The sequence below is a fragment of the Bos grunniens genome, chromosome 26 (genome assembly GCF_055505025.1).
Source record: "Bos grunniens cultivar Pamir isolate PY7600 chromosome 26, Bosgru_T2T1.0, whole genome shotgun sequence".
Lineage (NCBI taxonomy): Eukaryota > Metazoa > Chordata > Mammalia > Artiodactyla > Bovidae > Bos > Bos grunniens.
In genome coordinates this window covers 27040154-27066653 of record NC_141190.1, presented here as the reverse complement: position 1 = coordinate 27066653, position 26500 = coordinate 27040154, and the positions used below count along the sequence as shown (strand labels likewise).

At 38.2% G+C, this 26500-nt stretch overlaps 1 long non-coding RNA gene across 9 annotated transcripts in view; it reads left to right on the top strand.

Moving 5' to 3' along the window:
* The window catches only part of LOC147344293 (uncharacterized), a 416497-nt gene that overhangs the window by 176958 nt on the left and 213039 nt on the right, over window positions 1-26500 (top strand). For 6 of the 9 annotated variants that reach the window (XR_015155382.1, XR_015155379.1, XR_015155380.1 and 3 more), the window contains exon 2: window positions 4414-4595. This is a non-coding gene — a long non-coding RNA (uncharacterized LOC147344293). Of the gene's footprint in view, window positions 1-4413; window positions 4596-5818; window positions 6449-26500 lie in introns of those variants that run through there. The other 3 variants (XR_015155385.1, XR_015155384.1, XR_015155378.1) reach the window with 3 other exon arrangements.

Sequence of the window (26500 nt, the reverse complement as noted above, 5' to 3'; positions counted from 1 at the left end):
TAATATAAAGATTTGAACCAAGATTTCTTTTCTGAAACTCAGTCTTCTTTACAGGAATATTCACTGAAAAAGGGAAAATGTCTATGTTTCAAAGTAAATACCAAAGTAAATATTGTTTTAAAATACACTTTCCTTACGTAAGCCCTAAAAAATGATCCAGCAAGATAAAACATCATTGATGATCTTTAGAGCACCTGAGAACTCATTAGTAATCTCCATGGATGACAAGAAAAAGAAGATATTTTGAGCTGCTTTAGAGGACTTCATGTTAACATAAGAATCTTCAAAGCTGCTTTCATGCAGTTATATCAAGCATAGGATGTTGAATGCTGCTGCTGCTGCTGAGTCGCTTCAGTCGTGTCCGACTCTGTGTGACCCTATAGACGGCAGCCCACCAGGCTCCCCCGTCCCTGGGATTCTCCAGGCAAGAACACTGGAGTGGGTTGCCATTTCCTTCTCCAATGCATGAAAGTGACAAGTGAAAGGGAAGTCGCTCAGTCGTGTCCGACTCTAGCGACCCCATGGACTGCAGCCCACCAGGCTCCTCTGTCCATGGGATTTTCCAGGCAAGAATACTGGAGTGGGGTGCCAGTGTCTTCTCCGAGGATATTGAATACCTGTCCCCAAATTTCTTTCCTGTCTTATCCTAATCCAGTTGCATTAACTCAATTGTTAACCCAGTCCGTGTGGGATTGAGTGAGACTTTACATTTGTTTTTGTTCAGTCACTCAGTTGTGTTTGACTCTTTGCAACCCCATGGACTGCAGCATGCCAGGCTTCCCTATTCTTCACCATCTCCAGAGCATGCTGAAACTCATTTCCATTGAGTCAGTCAGTGGTGCCATCCAACCATCTTGTCCTCTGTTTTTCCCTTCTCCTCCTGCCTTCAATTTTTTCCCAACATCACAGCCTTTTCTAATGAGTCAGCTCTTTGCATCAGGTGGTCAAAGTATTGGAGCTTCACCTTCAGCATCAGTCCTTAAAGTTGAATACTCAGGATAGATTTCCTTTAGGATTGATTGGTTTGATTTCCTTGCAGTCCAAGGGACTCTCAAGAGTCTTCTCCAACACCACAGTTCAAAAGCATCAGTTCTTTGGCACTCAGCCTTCTTTATGGTTCAACTCTCATATCTATACATGACTATTGGAAAAACCAAAGCTTTGACTATACAGACCTTTCTTGGCAAAGTAATGTTTCTTACATTGTCTAGGGAGTTAGCATCCTTTAATTTCATGGCTGTAGTGACCGTCTGCAGTGATTTTGAAGCCCAAGCAAATAAAGTTTGTCCCTGTTTCCGTTGTTTCCCCATATGTTTGCCATGAAGTGATGGGACTGGATGTCATGATCTTTGTTTTTTGAATGTGGAGTTTTAAGCCAGGCTCTTCACACTCCTCTTTCACTTTCATCAAGAAACTCTTTAGTTCCTCTTCATTTCTGCCATAAGAGTGGTTTCATCTGCATTTCTGAGGTTATTGATATTTTTCCCAGCAATCTTGATTTCAGTTTGTGCTTCATCCAGTCTGGTATTTCACATGATGTACTCTGCATATAAGTTAAATAAGCAGGGTGACAATATACAGCCTTGACGTACTCCTTTCCCAATTTGGAACCAGTTTGTTGCTCCATTCCAGTTCTAACCATTGCTTCTTGGCCTGCATACAGGTTTCTCAGGAGACAGGAGAGGTGATCTGATATTCCTGTCTCTTTAAGAATTTTTCACAGTTTGTTGTGATCCACATAGTCAAAGGCTTTAGAGTAGTCATTCACAGGTAGATAACAATAAAAAGAAGAAAATGTAGTTTTCCAAGTGGTAAAAAATAGCTTAAAGACAATTATCAAGAGTAAAAACTAATAACCTGCAAAGATACCCTATAGTTTTCTATTGAAACATGAAATATATCCTTATATACACCCCGTTTTTGACCAAAGATAAAGATGATTCAGATAATTTTTATTTACAAGATATCTGATCATATTTGATGTGGTCTGATCATACAGACCTCATTAGATGTGGATTGATAAGTAAGTGCCATAAGAATGGTAACTGACCACATTGCCTGCTTTGTTGAAACTTTTCATAAAGAATCTCAGATTAAAATTAAAAGTGTCTGGAGTCTAGGAAACACAATCAAAACTCATTCACCTGCAGTAGCTATGGATTTTGGTGAATTTCCCTATTCTGAAGATCCCCAAAATATCCTAAGATTCCTTTGTCTAATTAGGCAGAGATTTTCTTTGCTCACTTGTAAAGTTAGGAACCCAATAAGGCAGTCTCTCAACCAGGTTTCCTAAGAATATTTGTAAGCACTGGCTCCACAAAGTCGAGCCTTAATTCCTTAAAACTGGCTAGTCATATTTGAGTATATGCATCACCATTTCTAAGATGACATTCCAGTCAAAGCCTTGGCTAAATAACCAATTTTTCTAATTATGTTCTGCTACAAGGAGGACATACCCTTGTTGAACTTATACAAATCGTTATATTGCCATAAAATTAAAACACTCAGTAGGAATTTCTGGATTCTGAGAAATCAGTCAGGGAGGAAAAAGAAGTTTCATTTATTTTGACAAAAGTATAATCTACTTGTAAACTGTCGATAGTTAAGGGAAATGAGAAAGGGGTTACTTATATAGAGAAAATAGAACAAAAAACAGAAATGTCCCAAAGAAAAGCCATGAGTAAATTGTAGCCATTTTTATCAGTTTGAAGAGTGAAAGTGATAGTCACTCAGTTGTGTCTGACTCTTTGCAACCCCATGGACTGTAACCCACCATGCTCCTCTGTCCATGGGATTTTCCAGGCAAGAATGCTGGAGTGGGTTGGGTTGCCATTTCCTTCTTCAGGGGATCTTCCCCACCCAGGGATCAAACCTGGGTCTCCTGCATTGCAGGCAGATTCTTTACTGTTTAAGCCATCAGGGATTTGGTCTCATATAATTCAGTTTTTCTTTTTTTCCTGCATGATCTTGGGCTATGAACCCATTTGACTTCTCTACTAGAGTTATAATAATTCTTATTAAATTATATGGTTTCAAAGTTATGAAGGTGTTCCATTAGAAGCCTATACCCTGAGTACCTGTCATAGTTTTATTGAACAAACAATATTAAACTAGTCTTATTTGCCAAAGATTTATTCAAATTACATAAATTTAAAAAGCATTTGTGTTGGTTGGTTGTTATATTTCTTGGGATTTTAGTAATATTTAACCTACATAAAGGACAAGGCGATGGCACTCCACTCCAGTACTCTTGCCTGGAAAATCCCTTGGATGGAGGAACCTGGTAGGCTGCAGTCCATGGGGTCGCGAAGAGTCGGACATGACTGAGCGACTTCACTTTCACTTTTCACTTTTATGCATTGGAGAAGGAAATGGCAACCCACTCCAGCATTCTTGCCTGGAGAATCCCAGAGACTGGGGAGCCTGGTGGGCTGCCGTCTATGGGGTTGCGTAGAGTTGGACACGACTGAAGTGACTTAGCAGCAGCAGCAGCAGCAACCTACATAAGTGCTGATTTATCTCCAAGCCAATCAGGATAGAACTCCTTTATAGGATTTTATGAATTAATATAGTATTGCCATCCAAAGTTAGACAAATGTCACATATACACAGCATATATGCATACATACATAGAGATATAAATAGCGATCTAATAGTTTCTATTGTAAAATTTTAGCCATGAGTCAGGTAAACACAATAATATAAAACTTACTAGTGAAATAATTTAAAAAAAAGCAATGCAATACAATAAAAACTTGGCTGTCATCTTTGTGCCAATTCCTATTTTTATCAAACTTTTGTTTCTGGCAGGTGAAACAAGGTTACCTGCTCAGTGTTAAAACTTTTTATCAATATTTGTGGAGGGGGCCTTAATATTTTCTCTTGTCCTGATATGTAGTCACTTTAGGTATTCCTGAGTCCCCTGAAAGCTCCTGGTAGAGACGGGCACCTAAAATCCAAGTTACTGTAGGGAGCTGAGGGCTGGAGTATGAAGGAAAAGGTCTGGCTGGGTGGATGGAAGCGTGTAGAAGGTAGAAGCTTGAAGGTGGACATATCGAAGGATTCAGGGCAGCTGGAGGGATGGTCATAGGTGATAAAAGGAGGAAGGAGGAGCAGAGCAAGGAATAAGGAGAGGTCTTAGAGGAGCCAGTTTGGGGAACACATTGAAGTTTCAAGATATCCTTAGTAAAATCACTCCAACAGAAAAGGAAGCAGGCGAAGTTTGTGCCTTAATGGCAGAGCATAGGATTCTCAGAGGTCTGTGTAAATGGTGGTTTCAGTCTAAAAGAAGTTCGCATGTTCTTAAGTAACTATATATTGCAAATAAAGGAGCTTGGGACCCACTCTAACCCAGCCTTCAGAGTATAGTCAGATTCTTAAGAATTAAAATTTAACTTTTTTGTTCTTTAACAGGCTGTCATCCAGAGCACTGTCTAAGGAGTTGGAGTCACCAGTCAATTTCTGATTAATCAGACATGATCAAAGACAGAGGTTTCAAAGATGCACACTTGGAGTTCTGGGTGAGAGACCCATGGGTCCACTGATGAATCTGATCCTGTCTGAATCACGGTACTCTTGGAACACTTATCAAAATGGTAAGGAAGTCTTCAAGACTTTTGAAATAGAGGCATTGCAGTATGGTAGAGAGACCAGGCTCACTTCTGACTATAGCAAAGACAAGTAGTGATTTATAACCAAGGAACAGGGGGAGAGATCGGTGGATAGAAAATTACCAAGAGGAGGCATCAAAGGCAGGGAAATTCTTGCTAAACTGACCCAATGGGATTTTGCTAAAGGCAGGTCAAGAACTTAAACATTAGATGCTGAGGATGAAGAACTTGATTGTATACCAAGTGTATCAGATATCAAAGGTAAGGGGGCTCTCACTAAACTGACTTAGCAGGATTCCTGTTAAGAGGGGGTCTTAGTTTCTTCACCTGTTTAATGGGGCTAAAATTTATAAAGACTTTAGAGGACTGTTGTGGGAATTAAGCAAAATAATGTATAAGAATAATTTAGCACAATACCTCACATGTAGTGGGTATTCCATAGCCCTTAACCATTGTCATTAATATCTTCCTCATGACCAGTGAGCAGTATATTAGTGGGGCTTGGTAGGTGTTCCTCAGATGGGTGTTAGTCTGAAAACTATTACTGGCCCGTGATGAAATAAGTACCCAGATTGAGAAAAAGCATTTAAATAATTTTATAGCAATTTACCAGAGTAATTTTATGCCAGTTGAATCTGATGATTAAAAGGGCTTTTGTTATATATGATTTTTTATTTTAATTTTTCTAGAAATCCATCGTTACTGTATTTTATAAAAATAACTGACTGTAGTGGATTTGAAAGGGAAAAAAAAGGAATGTTTCTTTACTATGAATGCTTTGAGGATTGTTGGTCTAGACTTGAGATAGAAATTAGGGACCTGTTTGCATACTGATTTCTGATTGGCTAAGAATGTGATGGTCTGTGTTTAAAAGCTGCAATAACACAGATAAAATCTAGCCTTTCCATGTCCACTATGGGTTTCTCTTCTCTCTTTACAGTGGTTATCTACAATGTCTCTGTATACCCAGGGTAGACTATAAGCAGCGTTCCTTAATTTTTAAAATTAATTCACTTATTCATAAACTTAAGAGTTTGCTGTACATGCATGCAATCATAATGATAATAGTAATAATCGCAGACTATTTGGTGAGGTAGTACATACAGGGTATGTTTTAATTTTGACCTGTCTTATGCTATAGTGTATTTGCAAACTTAAACTTGCTTGTACATTTGTGGCAAAGAAATGGTAGCTTTCCCTATCTTAAGCAGGTGAGTGAACATCATTGAGAAATGACTTAAACTCTACCTACGCAATCATTGAAAATGAAATTGAGTCAAGCTCCTGTTGCTGCTTTATCGCATGAACTGAGTTTGCCTATTCCCCCTTCATCAAGCAATGGTTACGGCATCCGGTATGCACAGTCTTGGCTTCCCAGGTGGCTCAGTGGAAAGAATCTGCCTGCAATGCAGGAGATGCAGCTTTGATCCCTCAATCGGGAAGATCCCCTGGAGGAGGGCATGACAACCCACTCCAGTATTCTTGCCTGCAGAATCCCCATGGACAGAGGAGCCTGGCAGGCTGTAGTCCATATCGTCACAAAAAGTTGGACACGACCGAAGTGAATGAGCACGCATGCACAGTCTTAGTAACTTGTTCATGGACATAAGCAACCAGAACTGCATATTGGTTAAATTTCTATTATAAAATAATATTTTAAGAAATCTAAGGAGAGGGTATTCTGAGTTATACCAATTCAGGATTTAAGTTTATGATATGTAAAATATTCTGCCCTGCTTCTTGTCTCCTGAATGATTGATGTCACTTGTAATTTAGAAGGGAAACAAAGGTAAAATGCTTTTTTCAGTGTACAATAAACTACAATTTTCCTTATACTAAATTATCTCCTTTCAAGAAAGTCTTTTTCTTTCTTCCTACCAGGAGCTCATGCTTTTTCCTAGGTGGTATTTTAATGTTTTTATGGTTTGCATTTTCTTAACAGATCTTTTCTGTAACCAACTTAAAAACACCTTTTGATCTCAGATTCATAATTATCTATGGAATTTTCTTTGTCCCCTTTTCACAGCACAGCAGTTTCTTACAGGAAACAGTAAAGAGCAGTATATTAATAGAAAGATCCAAAGTCCTTGATGAATTTAGTGTGATCGTGTGCATTATATAAAGCTTTTGTGTTTGACTGTCCTTTCTTGCCACATGGAAGCAAGGCTGGTCATATTGATTTCACTAGTGGCTTTATGTATCTCATTATCACATGAGATAATGTCTATGAAATCAATTTAGACATGCATTAAATGTATGCAAAATGCAGAATATTAATATTACATCATCAAAGAGACCCTGCAAGGTACCTTTCTGTATTTCTTGTAAGAAATTTATATAAATCAGTGCTGAGCAAGCAGTATGTTTGGATGACCTTGTGCTCTATAAGCAATGCATTAGTATTGAGAGTCTGTTCAAAGGTTGGATCTTTGCTTTATTTACACTTTTACAACCTAGAAACTTCTGTCCTAGAAGCTGTAATCTGGAACCTCTCTTAAAATAAACCCTCCTCCTCCCCCACACCCTCTACCTATCTGGGGAGGTGAGTATAATATTCTTATTTATTATAAAAACCAGCTTAACTAAAAGGGAAAAAAACATTTAGGGATCTATGATTATTGAAATTTTCCTTCCATTTGTCCAGTGAGTGCCAGTTCTTATCTTCTCAGGAGTATTAGTGGTTCAACTTGGAGTAAAAATATTATTTCAGAGAGCCACTTATTTGAGGACAGAAGGAAACATTTGTGGGTGTAGAAAATAGAATCCTGTGGAAGTTTCTTTCAAATGCAAATCATCCTTTCTAATTTGGTCTCAAATGCATTTTCATTGTTTCTTGTTCTAGACCCCAGGGAACATAGCGCTGAAAAAAATCCCATGCCCTCTTGCAGTCCATGTGATAGTTGAAGGATATAGTTGTTAAATAAGATACATAAGAAGGTGATGATGCAGTGTAGAAAAAAATCGAGCAAAGTAGAGGGCACAGAATATGGGACTGGGGCATTAGAAGGAGGGTCACAATTTTAAATTAGAAAAGAGTAGACTTTGGACATGGAGAGCTGAGGAATGTGTAGAAAGAATAGTCTATCCCTGGGCAGTTTAGAAGTGAATGCTCTGAGCTGGGAGTATGCCTCATGTCTCCCATGAATGGGCAGAAGCCCAGTGGGCTGGAGCAGAGGGAGTGAGGGGAGAGTAAAAGATATAAATGGGTAGAAGGAAAGCAAACTGTGCAGGGAATATAGGCAGAGATTTGCAGGAGGTTGATTGGGGAGGAGGAGAGGGAAATGGCAACCCACTCCAGCATTCTTGCCTGGAGAAATCTCAGTAACAAAATGTTAGGAAGTGAGGGAAGTAGAATTGAGCAAAGGGAAATGTTAAGCCAGGATGTAATTGCAGCAGAAATTCTGCAAGTTCTAGAGGAGCTCCAGAACTAAGTTAATCCTTTAGAGTTGGCCCAGACTGAGATGAGGAGCCTGGACCCTTGAACTCCTGAATTAACTAGTCATTGGATGAGAGCTGCTTCTGGGAAGAGAGGCCAATCAAGCAGGAGGCCATATCCTTTGACCAAGGGTGATTGCTACAAAAGGACTCACATGTACAATATTAGCAGCCCATATTCCCAGAAGCTGAGAAAATAAGCACCCTTTTCCTGTAGATCTTCTGAATGATACCCAATAGCATTTACCTCAGTGAGGTATAGGGGATTTTCAAGCCAAGTGCTGAAATTAGCTTACTTGTTGCATAAGCATCATCTGGCTTAAAACTCAACATTCAAAAAACTAAGATCATGGCATCCTGTCCCATCACTTCATGGCACAAAGATGGGGAAACAATGGAAACAGTGACAGACTTTATTCTCTTGGGCTCCAGAATATGCAGGAGGTGACTGCAGCCATGGAATTAAAAGACACTTGTTCCTTGGAAGAAAAGCTATGACAAACCTAGACAGCATATTAAAAAGCAGAGACATTGCCAACAAAGGTCCATCTAGTCAAAGCTATTTTTCCAGTAATCATGTATGGACGTGAGAGTTGGACTATAATGAAAACTGAGCACCAAAGAATTGATGCTTTTGAACTGTGGTGTTGGAGAAGACTCTTGAAAGTCCCTTGGACTGCAAGGAGATCAAGCCAGTTGATAGTAAAGGAAATCAGTCCTGAATATTCATTGGAAGGACTGATGCTGAAACTGAAGCTCCAATACTTTGGCAATCTGATGAGAAGACCTGACTCATTGGAAAACACCCTGATGCTGGGAAATATTGAAATCAGGAGGATAAGGGAATGACAGAGGATGAGATAGCTGGATGGCACCACTGACTCAATGGACATGAGTTTGAGCAAGGTCTGGGAAATGATGAAGGAAAGGGAAGCCTGGCATGCTGCAGCTGTGGGGTTGCAAAGAGTCAGACACGACCAAGTGACTCAAATGAACTGAACTGAAGCATCCTTCTGGGTTGATATCAAGAATAGAAATAGAGACCTTCAGTGATTATTTCAGAAATCAAGGCAAGAGATGTGATGGTTTGGATGAATATACTACTGGAACATTTCATGGACTGAGGAGCCTGCAGGGCTTCAGTCCATGGGATCCCAAAATATCGTACAGGACTGAGTGACTGAATGCATGCGCACACACACACACGTAATAGAAGTGATAAATATTAAGAATCTGGTTGCACTTTGATGTAGACACAGTAGGATTTGAAGACAGAGCAAGTGAACAAAACTGTCATGCATGATTCTGACAAAGGACGGAGTTACCATTCTTTGCAAAGACTATAGGAGCAGCCCACTTTAGATGGAAGTTCAGGAATCCTGTTTGGTACACCAAGAGTATAATATTTAAGTGGAGATGTAAAGAAATCAACCCTACATGTGCATTTGAAAAATAGGTCAGGATGGTCATATTTATTTGTGGCAGATGAAGCCTTCTTGCTGCTAACCTGAAGAAAGTGAGATCTTTTATTTGTCAATGATTTAAAAATCTTCAGCAATTTCCCATTAAGTGGTTCAATTTCTGCCGGGAGCCAGCACGGGAGTGCCCACCCCATGACAAGATCATGTGGGAGAGATCTGGTGGGCAAGGCGAGCCAGAACTCGAGGGGTGCCCCTCTAGGCCTGCCTGAGTGTCTACCCCGAAACCAAAATTTGTCTGTTTTACTATTTCACGACTTTCACCAACTCTTCTGACATTAACGGGGGGGCTATCCCCAACCACCTTTCTCTGTAAGAAAATCGACTTAAAACTCTAATTAATAAGTCTCCTGGGCATAATAGGAATGTTTCTATTCAAACCCCTCTGATGACTTTCTAGCTTGCCTGACAGGTTTGTTCAGATTCACAGACAGGTTTGTTCAGAGGCACAGGAAGCTTAAGATATTCGAACAATGCAGAGCTTCTCAGAGAGTTAAAGTTGTTAAATAGAACTAGTAGAGGATTTCTTTGTTGAGCTAATGCTTGCTGCCAAGTTTCCATATCCCTTACCTACTGTGTCTCTGGGAGTGTATTGATTAATATAGTTGGTGTATAGAAATGTAAGTAGTAGCTTTAATGTTTGTAACCTTGGACCCTTGAGTTAATTCTTTTCTTGTTATAGCCCAACACTTTTGCCCTATAGGAATGCAACTTTAATGCTTTTGGAGGGTGACGCCTGACTTTAGAATTATCACCTTTAGAAAAAAAAAAGTTTTCTGAGGAAAAGGGTCATAATATGTTAACAGGCCTACTGGCCAGAAGATGATGTAAATCACCTAAAACTTTTGCATATGATAAGTTTGCAGAAAGAAAGCCTGGCTTCGATAAAGATTAAGGACTGCTGACCTTGCGTGACTCTACCCCTTCCCCCATTATCCTCTATGCACAACTTAAGGTATAAAAACTACTTTGGAAAATAAAGTGCGGGCCTTATTCACTGAAGCTCGGTCTCCCCGCGTCATTCTTTCTTGCTTTCTGTTCTCTCCTTTTGTCTCTACTCTTCCTTCGGCCAAAATCATTGGAGCGCGGGCATCCTCTAGGACCACTTACTTGCCTGGGCTTCTAAGACCCACTGGAGAAGGTGCCTAAGGTGGGGCACCTTCCGCGATTCGAGAGAGCGCCTTCGGCCTACGTGGTCAGTGCAAGTCCCATGCTGGGGCTCTATTGATTTCCCGCGTAAACCAGTTATAATGAGCCTCTAATAAATCTCTTTATTCTAATCACCAACGCTGTCCTCCTGAGGGAATCCCTGGATCCAACCGGGGCTGGACCTGGTAAATTTCAAATATTTTAGTTTAGACCTTCTTAATAACTTGAGTATTCATATAATTTTAGTGAATTGCTTCAAATAAAAGGAAAAGTATGCAGGATATTACAGATACCTATGTCTACCATGTAATTATAACAAATCTTTTGTTTTGCCTTTTTACATTTAAATTGAACTTTTGTTGTTATTCTTGCTCTCTCTACACAGTTATACTTGCTTCTGCCTTTGTACGTTCTCTCAATATCTCTATACGTGTAGGTATAGATACAGCTCCAAGTTATTTGTATTGACACATATGGTAGTCCATTATATGGCTTTACCACAATATATTTATTCTTTCATCTATGATAGATGCTCGGGCTGTTTCTATCTTTTCACTATAGCAAACAATGATATAATAAAGTATTATTTTCTATGTTTCCCTGAATAGTCTTTATAAATTTTCAGGAGTGTGTACTTAAGAGAGGCATTACTTAATAGAAGGAAGTTACATATCTTCTACTGTACACAATATTGCCACAATACTTTTAAATAATAGGCTAAATTGCACTGTCCTCAATAGGGTGTGAAAATTCCAGTTCCTCTGTATTTTTGCCAGTACTTGGCATCAGTTCAGTTCAGTTTAGTCACTCAGTCGTGTCCGACTCTTTGCGACCCCATGAATCGCAGCACGCCAGGCCTCCTTGTCCATCACCAACTCACTTAGACTTAAAGAAAAAGTCAAAGAGCTTATGGTCATGATGTATTATATTTTATTGTTTATATTTTTATTTCACAGACCTCTAGTGAAATTGAGCATATGTTAATTTTTCATTGGCTATTTGTCTTTTTTCTTCTGTGGATTGTCTAATCAGAACTTTGTTCATTGTATTTATTTATTGATTCATGTGTGTAAGGCAGAGAGATGTATATATTTTGAAATCCAAACATTGTCATTTTAGTTCATTGCTAATAGCATATCTTTAATGTGGTTTTAGGCCTTTTACTTATATAAAGGTTTGATTTTACATAGTCTTCTTTAATGCATCACTCTGCTCTTACAGTTTGTACTTTTTCTAATAGTAATATATTCTCAATATTTTGGTTATCAAATAATAGTGATCTTATATTTTATTTTGAAAATTTTGTTTAAAGTTTACTTTTTACACTTAGATGTTTAATATCTGGAAATAATATGGAAATTATTTTTGTGAACTATTTAAACTATGGATAAGTATGAATAATTATTTCAATATTATTCATTAAATAATTCTGCCTCTAAATAATAAATAATGCAATATTTGTTATTGAATAATATTATCAAGTTTTAATATATTTGTAGTCTTTTTTTTTCTGTGATTGCTAGTTGAATTATTGGTGAATCTGTCTATTTCTATGTAAAGCTGTTTTATTTTGATTACAATTATATGGTGAGTTTTGATATATATTAGGGCAAATTTCCTCCCTCCACTCTGATTCTTCAAAGTTACCTTATTATTTTTGGTTTTGTGGTGCTAGATAAGCCAGATAAATAATTAGATAAGTAGCAAAATAGATAAACTAATCAAATTCCATGAAATGCCCTGATTGGATTTTAATATAGTTTGCATTGATTTGATTCAATAATTTAATTTGGAAATCATTGGTAACTTTAACATTTTGCTATTTTCTCTATAAAGACTTGTGCATATTTTGTTAGTTTATTTCTGGGTTCCTTCTTTTTTATTGTGTTTGGTTCTAATTTAAATGTGACTTTCTTTAATCAAAAGCCATAGCATGGCCCTGCTGCTGCTGCTGCTGCTAAGTCGCTTCAGTCATGTCCGACTTTTTGCGACCCTATAGACAGCAGCCCACCAGGATCCGCCGTCCCTGGGATTCTCCAGGCAAGAACACTGGAGTGGGTTGCCATTTCCTTCTCCAAAGCATGAAAGTGAAAAGTGAAAGTGAAGTTGCTCAGTCGTGTCCAACTCTTTGGGACCCCATGGACTGCAGCCCACCAGGCTCCTCCGTCCATGGGATTTTCCAGGCAAGAGTATTGGAGTGGGGTGCCATTGCCTTAGCAGTTAATATCCACACTTTAAAAATCTTTATTACATTATGACTCAGTTCAGTTCAGTTGCTCGGTAGTGTCTGACTCTGAGACCCCATGGACTACAGCACGCCAGGCTTCTCTGTCCATCACCAACTCCCAGAGCTTGCTCAAACTCATGTCCATTATGTCAATGATGCCATCCAACCATCTCATTCTCTGTGATCCCTGTCTGCTCCTACCCTCAATCTTTCCCAGCATCACAGTCTTTTCCAATGAGTCAGTTCTTCTCATCATGTGGCCAAAGTATCGGAGCTTCAGTTTCAGCATCAACCCCTCCAATGAAGATCCAGAACTGGTTTCCATTAGGATTGACTGGTTTGATCTCCTTGCAGTCCAAGAGACTCTCAATAATCTTCTCCAACACCATAATTCAAAAGTATCAATTCTTTGGTGCTCTGCCTTCTTTATGGTCCAACTGTCACATCCATACATGACCACTGGAAAAACCATAGCTTTGACTAGACGGACCTTTCTGGGAAAAGTAATGTCTCTGCTTTCTAATATGCTGTGTAGGTTTGTCATAACTTTTCTTCCAAGGAGCAAGCATCTTTTAATTTTGTGGGCTGCAGTCACCACCTGCAGTGATTTTGGAGCCCAAGGAAAAAAAAATCTGTCACTGTTTCCATTGTTTCCCCATCTCTGTGCCATGAAGTGATGGGACTGGATGCCATGATCTTCATTTTTTGAATGTTGATTTTTAAGCCAGCATAATCTAACATTATGATTAGATGTATACAAGTCTTTCCTTTAGTAGATTATAAACTCTTTGGATGCCATACGTGTCATGTCTTCAATAAATGTCAGGTGGTTTAAAGGAATGACTGAATGACTGTATTTCAATTACTCTTGCTTAAGTCCTTTGTGGTCCATTTCTCTCTGTTGTTACCTATTCTGTCAAATTAAGTTGGTGAAAAACTAAAGATCTCAGAGTCTGTGATGGGCTATAGATTCTTTTGCCTCTTAGTGTGGACTTGACTGGCTGATCTAGAGAGTGGTAGTATAAGGATCTCTTCCACAGCACTTAGGATTTACTGCTTGAACCTGACTCAGGTCTCCAGTTCTGAGGCAGTAATGGTAACTGCTGCTTTGATGGATTCTTTATCGTGACTTATCCTTTCCTGAGATGAAAATATTTAGAGATTACCACACTGTGCATCAAGGGAAGCTGTTGAAATGGAAATGGTCTGAAGTTGAACATGGAAACACTAAATCTTTAGATGTTTCTCCAAATCTGTTCCATAAGTGGATTATTTCCAGATTTATTCTGCACTATCTCTGTTACAAATAACCTCTGGGGTGGTCTGTCTTCCTGTCAGGCGGAGTGTTTGACACATGAATTCTCCTTCCAGAGCGAGGAAAACATTAACAAATAGAAGAAAAATGCAATAGTGAAAAGAGATTTGAATCTGCAATTTAAATAAATTTGCAAATAGAGGTATTGATTTATTCTGAATGTCCTTTCAAGGTTGGGCAAAGACCTCAAGATTGAGGACTTTTGATTTTTACAGTGTTTTGCATTATGGATAAAATATTCTTTGGAGTACTAGCAATAATGCACTAAGTTTATAAAGAAACTACTTAAAAGACTTTTTTTTTTTTTCTTTTTATTTCCCCTGTAAGAGCCTTTCATGTTTATCTGTGTCCCCTGTCTCGGGAAGGTCAAGTTTCCACCCCCATGTTTGTAGTCTATATCTTTGGTCTGAGTGTTTTTCACTAATCCTGTCTCTAATGAATTTGATTAGTATATTTCTCATTTTATTCTTCCATTTCACTGCAAGAGATAATTAAAAGTGCTCTCATGCAGATAAGGAAAGGCAGTCATAGTATAGAAATTCTCTCCCTCAAAGTAAATGTTCTCTTTTCTCACCAAGGTGTAAGGGAAACATATTAAGGTGGTTGTGGCATGTGAGCCTGAAGCGAAGAATGGCTCTGTTCTCTTTAAATAGTCCCACATACTTTTCCCTATGGCTTCCCAGGTGGGTCGGTGGTAAAGAATCCACCTGCCTATGTAGGAGATGAGGTTTAAATACCTGGGTCGGGAAAATCACCTGGAGAAGAGAATGGCAACCCACTCCAGTAAAATTCTTGCCTGGGAAATCCCACGGACAGAGGGAACTTGGTGGGCTACAGTTCATGGAGTCACCAAAAAAAAGTCGGATGCAACCTAGCGACTAAACAACAAATACCCCATGGAGAAGGATCAGTTTCTTGTGGTAATGTAAATAATTTTCAGCAACAGTGATAAAGATCCTAGTATCAACACTATAAATAAAGAATTCCAGGTAGCATTGAACACATCCATTCTAGGAACTACATTATCTCATTATCTACTATACTACATTAACTACATTATCTCACTAAATACAACTTTTTTTTTAGATAAATATTGTTCTCATTATTTTACAAATGAGAAAACTGAGAAACAAGTAAAATCGCCTTTCTAATGTCACACGGCTAGAAATAGCTGATGCTCTTCTGACCTTCAAACCAGTACTTCTAGTTACTGTACTTTTCCCTCGTAGCTCAGTCAGGAAAGAATCTACCTGCAATGCAGGAGACCTGGGTTTGATTCCTGGGTCAGGAAGATCTCCTGGAGAAGGAAATGGCAACCCACTTCAGTATTCTTGCCTGGAGAATTGCATGGACAGAGGAGCCTGGCAGGCTGCAGTCCATGGGGTCGCAAGAGTCAGACACGACTTAGTGACTAAAACACCACCACCACCTTCCTCATTAAAATAGTGGTAAGACTGTAGAAAAGGAACACATAGGATGTTACTATATATTTGCCCTTATGGATGCCATGAAATATCATAGAAATAAGGATTTTTTTCTATAAATTTAGGACAACTGGACTCGTTTTAACTTTTATTTCTTTGCAGAACTTAAGATTTAATTATATGTTAAGCACAAGTTAAACCATATGTAGAAGTTTTAATGGCCAGAATGGAATTTCTCATCGAGAGTGTCCCAAAGTCTACTTTGAAAAAAAAGATATTCTCTGTTAATCATTTGCAACTTTTTTGACCAGTGTGCCTTCTTTTGAATACCTCCCCTCTCTTTCTTCTTTCCTTCATTCCATCCATGCATCCATTCTTCATGACTAGAGCTATTGGATGTTTACCTACCAAACGGTGGTTATTCTTGTTATGAACCCTGTTCCCTAAAGGGGTGCCATTCTACTCTTAATCTACCATAGGCAAATTCATCCTGGTTACTGAAGTACTTTCTTTGTCTCCTATGTTGGCTATATACAAATCTTTTCATGTTTACTAATTGCAAAGCTTTTAACTTACTGAGCTGGCTTGGCTGTGTACTGAGCTAGAGGCTCACCCAGGCTCATTCAGAGGGCTTAAAATAAAGCGCACTGCCAAAAGCAGTCATGCAAGAAGGGATCAGTGTGTCTGGAGTGCAGGAACCATCCACTAACACTTTCCTCTTTCTATCTATCTCTTCTTTTCCTCTCCACGGGATGATTGTTTACTGTAGCTGAGAAAGATGTTCTAGGATGAAAAACTTGATTTAATGTAAAGATTTAGCAAAAATCTTCCCTTTGGTAGGATTAGTTACACTTGTAACATTGGCAGAAAAATCACTCTGAAATAACTACACTATAGGTAAAAGGGCTCAGAGAAGAGGTGGGAAGCTACATATTTCAACCAAGTGTCTGAAAAGGATACCTTCAGTTTTAATTCATGTTTAGAAGCATCTTCAAAGCAAGGACATACTTTTAGTGTTTCCAGATATGAACTGGTGGTGAACTCAAGTTACAAACTGAATCACTGGGACATTGATAACTCAGAACGATTTTCTCTTATTTAATTGGTTTCAGTTGTTTTATTAAGGGCCATTATAAGGAATTAATAGAACCATCACTTCCAGTGTTCAATATTCAGAGACAGAATGAATACTGAAATGTATGTATATGCTTCTTTGTTATTAGGCTGTCTATGACTTACTAATAGTTTTTCTTAATTTCTAAAGTCCAATTACAAGGAGACCAGCCTCTCTTTTTATTTTTTATATCTTTGGAGTTTCCAAAATATATGTACTTTATATGTTTTTCCTGTTTTAATTTATTTTTTTATTGAAGGATAATTGCTTTACAGAATTTTGTTGTTTTCCGTCAAATTCAACATGAATCAGCCATACGTATACATACACGCCCTCCCTTTTGAACCGCTCTCCCATCTCCTGTCCCATCCTACCCCTCTAGTCCAATACAAAGCAACTGTTTGAGTTTCCTGAGCCATGCAGCAAATTCCCATTGGCTATCTATTTTACATATGGTAATGTAAATTTCCATGTTACTCATTCCATACATCTCACCCTCTCCTCCCCTCCCCATGTCCATAAGTCTATTCATTATGTCTGTTTCTCCATTGTTGCCCTGTAAATAAATTCTTCAGAACCATTTTTTCTAGATTCTGTATATATGCGTTAAAATACGATATTTATCTTTCTCTTTCTGACTCACTTCACTCTGTATAATAGGTTCTAGGTTCATTCACCTTATCAGAACTGACTCAGATGTGTTCCTTCTTATGGCTGAGTGATATTCCATTGTGTATATAAACCACAACTTCTTGATCCATTCATCTGCCAGTGGACATCTACGTTGCTTCCTTGTTCTAGTATTGTAAATAGTGCTGCAATGAACAATGGGATACGTGTCTTTTTCAATTTTGGTTTCCTCAAGGTACATGCCTAGGAGTGGGATTGCTGGGTCATATGGTGGTTTTATTTCTAGTTTTTTAAGGAATCTCCATACCATCTTCCATAGTGGCTGTATCAATTTACATTCCCTCCAACAGTGCAAAAGTGTTCCCTTTTCTCCACATCCTCTCCAGCATTTATTGTTTGTAGACTTTTTGATGATGGCCATTCTGAATGGTGTGAGGTGATATCTCATTGTAGCTTTGATATACATTTTTCTAATAATGAGCTATGTTGAGCATCTTTTCATGTGTTTGTTAGCCATCTGTATGTCTTCTTTGGGAAAATGTCTGTTTAGGCTTTTTTCCCACTTTTTGATTGGGTTATTTTTCTGGTATTGAGTTGTATGAGCTGCTTGTACATTTTGGAAATTAATCCTTTGTCAGTTGTTTCATTTGCTATTATTTTCTCCCATTTTGAAGGTTGTCTTTTCACCTTTCTTATAGTTTCCTTTGCTGTGAAAAATCATTTAAGTTTAATTAGGTCCCACTTGTTTATTTTTGGTTTTATTTCCATTACTCTAGGAGGTGAGTTATAGAGGATATGCTTTGATTTGTGTCATCCAGTGTTATGCCTATGTTTTCCTCTAAGAGTTTAATAGTTTCTGGTCTAACATTTAGGTCTTTAATGTATTTTGAGTTTATCTTTGTGTATGGTGTTAAGAAGTGTTCTAATTTCATTCTTTTAAATATAGCTGTCCAGTATTCCCAGCACCATTTATTGAAGGGGCAGTCTTTGTTCCATTTATATTCTTGCTTCCTTTGTCAAAAATAAGTTACCCAGAGGTGCATGGGTTAATTTCTGGGTTTTCTATCTTGTTCCATTGGTCTATATTTCTGTTTCTGCGCCAGTACCATACTGTCTTGATGACTATGGCTTTGTACTATAATCTGAAGTCATGAAAGTTGATTCCTCCAGCTCCATTCTTCTTTCTCAAGACTGCTTTGGCTATTTGGGGTCATATGTGTTTCCATATGAATTGTGAAATTTTTTGTTCTAGTTCTGTGAAAAATGCCCTTGTTAATTTGATAGGAATTGCACTGAATCTGTAGATTGCATTTGATAGCTGCTACTGCTAAGTTGCTTCAGTCGTGTCCGACTGTGCGACCCCATAGACGGCAGCCCACCAGGCTCTGCCGTCCCTGGGATTCTCCAGGCAAGAACACTGGAGTGGGTTGCCATTTCCTTCTCCAATGCATGAAAGAGAAAAGTGAAAGTGAAGTCACTGAGTCATGTCCAACTCTTAGCGACCCCATGGACTACAGCCTACCAGGCTCCTCCGTCTACGGGATTTTCCAGGCAAGAGTACTGGAGTGGGTTGCCATTGCCTTCTCCTTCATTTGATAGCTAGCATAGCCATTTTTATAATATTGATTCTTAACATGGAGTATCTCTCCATCTGTTTATGTCAGCTTTGATTTACTTCATTAGTGTCTTACAACTTCCTATGTACAGTTCTTTTGTCTTCTAAGGTATGTTTATTCCTAGATATTTAATTCTTTTGATTGAAATGGTGAATGGGATTGATTCCTTAATTTCTCTCTCTGATTTTTCATTGTTAGTATATGGAAATGCAAGTGATTTCTATGTATTGATTTTGTATCTTGCAACTTTGCTAAATTCACTGATTAGCTCTAGTAATTTTCTGATACTATCTTTAGGGTTTTTAGATGTACAGTATCAAGTCATCTGCAAACAGTGAGAGCTTCACTACTTCTTTTACAGTCTGGATTCTTTTTATTGCTTTTTCTTCTCTGATTGCTGTGGCTAGGACTTTCAGAACTATGTTGAATAACAGTGGTGAAAGTGGACACCCTTGCCTTGTTCCTGATGTTAGGGGGAATGCTTTAAGTTTTTCACCATTGAGAATAATGTTTGCTGTAGGCTTATCATATATGGCCTTTACTATGTTGAGGTAGGTTGTGTCTATGCCCATTGTTCGAAGAGTTTTAATCATAAATGGGTGCTGAATTTTGTCAAAGGCTTTTTCTGCAGATATTTATATGATCATATGGTTTTTATCTTTCAGTTTGTTAGTATGGTATATTACATTGGTTGATTTGCATGTATGGAAGAATCCTTGCATTCCTGGAATAAACTCAATTTGATCATGTTGTTTGAGCTTTTTGATGCATTGCTGAATTCTGTTCACTAAAATTTTGTTGAGGATTTTTGCATTGATGTTCATCAGTGATATTGGCCTGTAGTTTTATATTTTAGTGTTGTTTTTGTCTGGTTTTGGTATCAGGGTGATTGTGGCCTTATAAAATGAGTTTGGAAATATTCCTTCCTCTGCAGTTTTTTTGAAAGAGTTTTAGAAGAATGGGCTTTAGCTCTTCTCTAAATGTTTGATAGAATTCTCCTGTAAAGCCATCTGGTCCTGGGCTTTTGTTTTTAGGGAGATTTTTGATCACAGCTTCAATTTCAGTGCTTGTAATTGGGTTGTTCATAATTTCTATTTCTTCCTCATTCAGTCTTGAAAGGTTGAACATTTTTAAGAATCTGTCCATTTCTTCCAGATTATCCATTTTATTGCCATATAGTTGTTCATAATAGTCTCTTTTAATCCTTTGTAGTTCTGCATTGTCTGTTGTAACCTCTCCTTTTTCATTTCTAATTTCATTGATTTGATTCTTTTCTCTTTTTTCCTTGATGAGTCTGGCTAAAGGCTTGTCAATTTTGTTTATCTTCTCAAAGAAACAGCTTTTAGTTTTATTAATATTTACTATTGTTTCTTTCATTTCTTTTTCATTTATTTCTGCTCAGATCTTTATGATTTCTTTCCTTCCACTAATTTTGGATTCTTTTTGTTCTTCTTTTTCCAGTTGTTTTAGGTGTAAAGTTAGGTTGTGTCTTCAGTGTTTTTCTTGTTTCTTGAGATAGGATTGTATTGCTATAAACTTTCCTCTTAGGACTGCTTTTGCTGCATCCCATAGGTTTTGAGTTGTAGTATTTTCATTGTCATTTGTTTCTAGAAGTTTTTTTTATTTCTCTTTTGATTTCTTCAGTAACTTGTTGATTATTTAAAATGTATTGTTTAATCTCCATGTGTTTGTGTTTCTTACAGTTTTTTTCTTGTAATTGATATCTAGTCTCATAGCATCGTGGTTGGAGAAGATGCTTGATATGATTTCACTTTTCTTAGATTTACTGAGGTTTCATTTGTGATCCAAGATGTGGTCTATCCTGGAGAATGTTCCACGTGCACTTGAGAAGAAGGCGTACTCTTCTGCATTTGGATCGAATGCCCTGAAGTAATCAATAAGATCCATCTTATCTAATATATCACTTAAGACCTGTATTTCCTTATTAATTTTCTGATTTGATGATCTGTCCATTGGTGTGAGTGGGGTGTGAATGTCTCCTAGTATTATTGTATTACTGGCAATTTCTCCTTTTATGTCTGTTAGTGTTTGTCTTGTGTATTAATGTGCTCCTAAGTTGGGTGCATTGATATTTACAATTGTTAGGTTTTCCTCTTGGACTGATCCCTTGACCATTATGTAGTATCCTTCCTTATCTCTTGTAATCTTCTTTATTTTAAGGTCTATTTTGTCTGATATGAGGATTGCTACTCCAGCTTTCTTTTGTTTCCCATTTGCATGGAATATATTTTTCTATCCTCTCACTTCTAATATTTAGGTGTCTTGAGGTCTAAAGTGGGTTTCTTATAGACAGCATATATATGGGTCTTGTTTTTGTATTCTTTTGGCAATGCCAAAGAATGCTTAAACTACCACACAATTGCACTCATCTCACATGCTAGTAAAGTAATGCTCAAAATTCTCCAAGCCAGGCTTCAGCAATATGTGAACCATGAACTTCCTGATATTCAAGCTGGTTTTACAAAAGACAGAGGAACCAGAGATCAAATTGCCAACATCTGCTGGATCATGGAAAAAGCAAGAGAGTTCCAGAAAAACATCTATTTCTGCTTTATTGACTATGCCAAAGCCTTTGACTGTGTGGATCACAATAAACTGTGGAAAATTCTGAAAGAGATGGGAATACCAGACCACCTGATCTACTTCTTGAGAAATTTGTATGCAGGTCAGGAAGCAACAGTTAGAACTGGACATGGAACAACAGACCGGTTCCAAATAGGAAAAGGAGTACATCAAGGCTGTATATTGTCACCCTGCTTATTTAACTTATACGCAGAGTACATCATGAGAAACGCTGGGCTGGAAGAAGCACAAGCTGGAATTGAGATTGCTGAGAGAAATATCAATAACCTCAGATATGCAGATGACACCACCCTTATGGCAGAAAGTGAAGAGGAACTCAAAAGCCTCTTGATGAAAGTGAAAGAGGAGAGTGAAAAAGTTGGCTTAAAGCTCAACATTCAGAAAATTAAGATCATGGAATCTGGTCCCATCACTTCATGGGAAATAGATGGGGAAACAGTGGAAACAGTGTCAGACTTTATTTTTTGGGGCTCCAAAATCACTGCAGATGGTGACTGCAGCCATGAAATTAAAAGACACTTACTCCTTGGAAGGAAAGTTATGACCAACCTAGATAGCATATTCAAAAGCCGAGAAATCACTTTGCCAACAAAGGTCCATCTACTCGAAGCTATGGTTTTTCCTGTGGTCATGTATGGATGTGAGAGTTGGACTATGAAGAAAGCTGAGCACTGAAGAATTGATGCCTTTGAACTTGGTGTTGGAGAAGACACTTAAGAGTCCCTTGGACTGCAAGAAGATCCAACCAGTCCATTCTGAAGGAGATCAGCCCTGGGATTTCTTTGGAAGGAATGATGCTAAAGCTGAAACTCCAGTACTTTGGCCACCTCATGTGAAGAGTTGACTCATTGGAAAAGACTCTGATGCTGGGAGGGATTGGGGGCAGGAGGAGAAGGGGACGACAGAGGATGAGATGTCTGGATGGCATCACTGACTCAATGGACGTGAGTCTGGGTGAACTCCGGGAGTTGTTGATGGACAGTTAGGCCTGGCATGCTGCGATTCATGGGGGTCGCAAAGTGTCGGACATGACTGAGCGACTGAACTGAACTGTTTTTGTATCCATTCAACCAGTCTGTGTCTTTTGGTTGAAGGATTTAATCCATTTACATTTAAAGTAATTATTGATGTATATGTTCCTATTGCCATTTTCTTAATTTTTGGGGGTTGATTTTGTAGATCTTTTTTCTTCTCTTGTATTTCTTGACTAAAACAGTCCCTTTAATATTTATTGTAAAGCTGCTTTGGTGGTACTGAATTCTCTTAACTTTTGCTTGTCTGAAAGCTTTTTATTTCTCCGTCAATTTTGAATGAGATCCTTGCCTGGTACTGTAATCTTGGTTGTAGATTTTTCCCTTTCAACACTTTAAATATATCCTGCCATTCCCTTCTGGCCTGCAGAGTTTCTGCTGAAAAATCAGGTGTTAAGCATATGAGGTTTCCCTTGTATGTTACTTGTTGCTTCTCCCTTGCTGCGTTTAATATTCTTTCTTTGTGTTTAGTCTTTGTTAGTTTGATTAGCATATACCTTGGCATGTTTCTCCTTGGGTTTATCCTGTATGGGATTCTTTGTGCCTCTTGGACTTGATTGACTATTTCCTTTTCTGTGTTGGGGAAATTTTCAACTATTATCTCTACAAAAATTTTCTCATACCCTTTCTTTTTTTCTTCTTTTGCTGCTGCTAAGTCACTTCAGTTGTGTCCCACTTTGTGTGACCCCATAGATGGCAGCCCACCAGGCTCCCCCATCCCTGGGATTCTCCAGGCAAGAATACTGGAGTGGGTTGCCATTTTCTTCTCCAATGCATGAAAGTGAAACATAAAAATGACGTTGCTCAGTCATGTCTGACTTTTAGCAACCCCGTGGACTGCAGCCTACCAGCCTCTTCCATCCATGGGATTTTCCAGGCAAGAGTACTGGAGTGGAGTGCCATTGCCTTCTCTGTTCTTCTTCTGGGACCCCTATAATTCAAATGTTGGTGAGTCTGATATTGTCCCAGAGGTCTCTGAGACTTCCTCAGTTCTTGTCATTCTTTTTACTTTATTCTACTCTTCAGAAGTTATTTCCACCATTTTATCTTCCTGCTCACTGAGTCGTTCTTCTGCTTCAGATATTCTGCTATTGTTTCCTTCTAGAGTATTTTTAATTTCAGTAATTGTGTTGTTTTTCTCTGTATGTTTATTCTTTAATTCTTCTAGGTCTTTATTAATTGATTCTTGAATTTTCTCCATTTTGTTTTCAAGGCTTTTGATCATCTTTACTATCATTATTCTGCATTCTTTTTCAGGTAGTTTGCCTATTTCCTTTTAATTTATTTGGACTTCTGTGTTTCTAGTTTGTTCCTTCATTTGTGTAGTATTTCTCTGCCTTTTCATTATATATTTTTTTAAGTTATTGTGTTTGAGGTCTCCTTTTCCCAGGCTTCAAGGTTGAGTTCTTTCTTCCTTTAGGTTTCTGCTCTCCTAAGGTTGATTCAGTGGTTTGTGTAAGCTTGTATAGGATGAGATTTCTGCTGAGTTTTTGTTTGTTTGTTTGTTTTTCCTCTGATGGCCAAGTCTGAGTGAGGTGGTAATCCTGTCTGCTGATGATTGGGTTTGTATTTTTGTTTTGTTTGTTGTTTAGATGAGGCTTCCTGCACAGGGTGCTACTAGTGGTTGGGTGATGCTGGGTCTTGAATTCAAGTGGTTTCCTTTGTGTGCGTTCTCACTATTTGATTTTCTCTAGGGTTAGTTCTCTGGTAGTCTAAGGTCTTGGAGTCAGTGCTTCTACTCTGAAGGCCCAAAGCTTGATCTCAACAAGAGGCTGAGAGCGTTTTGTCAAAAATATCTTAACTTTGCTAGATCTCTATACTCTGTCCTCCAGTGAGTACTTTCCCACCCCAAAGCGGTATTTAGACAACCAAAGGACACTCCACTGTCTTTGCTGATCTTCTCTGAGGCTGAAGGCTCTGCTGAGGCTTTGAAAACTTTCCAGTTGCCAAGCTCAGGATCCCCAGGGAAAAGGACATGGTCAGGGATGCCTGCAACTGCTTGTGGGGAGCACGACCTCCCTGGTAGATAACCACAGCTCTCCAGTCCCTTCTGCCAGCCAGGTCCTCAGGGACAAAACTCCAGCCTGTCTTTTTAAACCAAGCAACAATTTACAATGCTGGCTAATAGTTCCAAAGTTTATACCACAGTCTCATTCTGTATCTTTGTTTGTTCAAAGACCTATTCTTGACATCACATTCTCTGTTTATTAGAGTGGGCTTCCCTGGTGGCTCAGATGGTAAAGAATCCTCCTGCAGTGCAGGAGACCTGGGTTCAGTCCCTGGATTGGGAAGATCCCCTGGAGCAGGGAACAGCTAACCACTCCAGTTTCTGGTCTGGAGAATTCCACAGACTGAGGAGTCTGGGGGGCTACACTCTATGAGGTTGCAAAGACTTGGACATGACTGAGTGACTTTTACTTCACTTCATTTCTTAGAAATATTTCATAAAGGATGAAGAATCACCATTTCATTTTCAGGGTCCTATTTTATTAAGCATATGATTTAAACAAAAGATAAGAATTTTGAAAGCCTCAATAATTAAAGAATAAAATTATTGTCTCAAATAATTGCTTGTCAGAATTTTAAAGAAATTGAGAATTTTCAAAGAGTTGAAAATTTTTAAGAAATTGGTTTCCACAATGCCAGGAATGAAAAATGTCATGACATAAAGGGTTGTAACAATCTCTACATTCTTTTTGACATCTCATTATAAAACTATCCTTGCCCAATTGAAAATGAATTCTAAAACTGTTGCTTCTATAACTATTATTGACTATCCCCCCCAAAAAAAATCTACCATTAATTTTCGAATTTATGTTGATTTTTCCTGGATTTGAATTATGATGTGTCTTTAGGATCTTAGGTCAGGAAGGATGTGCCACTGTGAGTGTGCGCTCAGTCACTTCAGTCGTGTCCTACTCTTTGCGACCCTGTGGACTGCAGCCCACTGTGGGGCCTTTTTAATTGGGAAAGCAAAGACTTCCTAACCCTTTCTCTCCTTTTGTACCTTTCCTCCCCTTCCCTTTCAATCCTTGGGTGAGAAGAAGTTTGCATGACCACCAAAGTCTATTATTTTCCCTTTCACCCAGTTCTGGATCTTCTTAGGCTTATAGGTCATTAATTCCTAATTCGATAACAAAAGAATTACAATGGGCATTATTGATAACTTGTTTTAACATCTTATCTTCCTTCTGGAGAAGTCCTTGATTCTGGGAAAGATTGAAGGCAGGAGGAGAAAGGGACGACAGAGGACTAGATGGTTGGATGGCATCATTGACACAATGGACATGAGTTTGAGCAAACTCCAGGAGATAGTGAAGGACAGGGAAGCCTGGCGTGATGCAGTCCATGAGGTTGCAAAGAGTCAGACATGAGTTAGTGACTGAACACTTCCTTCTGCAGAAGTTTCCTGATATTTACCTAGATATTTTTCCCTTTCAGAGATCTCTCATTTTCTTATGGAATGCTTAACAGAACTCATAGATACTTAGAACTCATTAATGCAATGCTTATTTGACAAAAACAGTAAGAAAACCTTAGATATAGAAGACATTTGTTTTTATCAAGATTGTTTTTGCATTTTCAGAAACATCATCAGTTATTTCATTTTTGCAGCATTTGCAGTGTTTGGCTGTAAAACAATCCTCTTTTAATTGCTATAAACAGTTCTTTAGAAGACCAGTGAATTTTAAAATATATATATCTATATTACAATACAGACACACACCACAAAACAAATATATACATTTGTATTATGGCTCATGTTAATCTTTAATGTACTTCTTATAAGAAAAATAATAACCCAAATGAATTTTTTATAGTTAGTCACTGAGCATTAAAGTACTCAATTATTTACAGTTTTGTAGA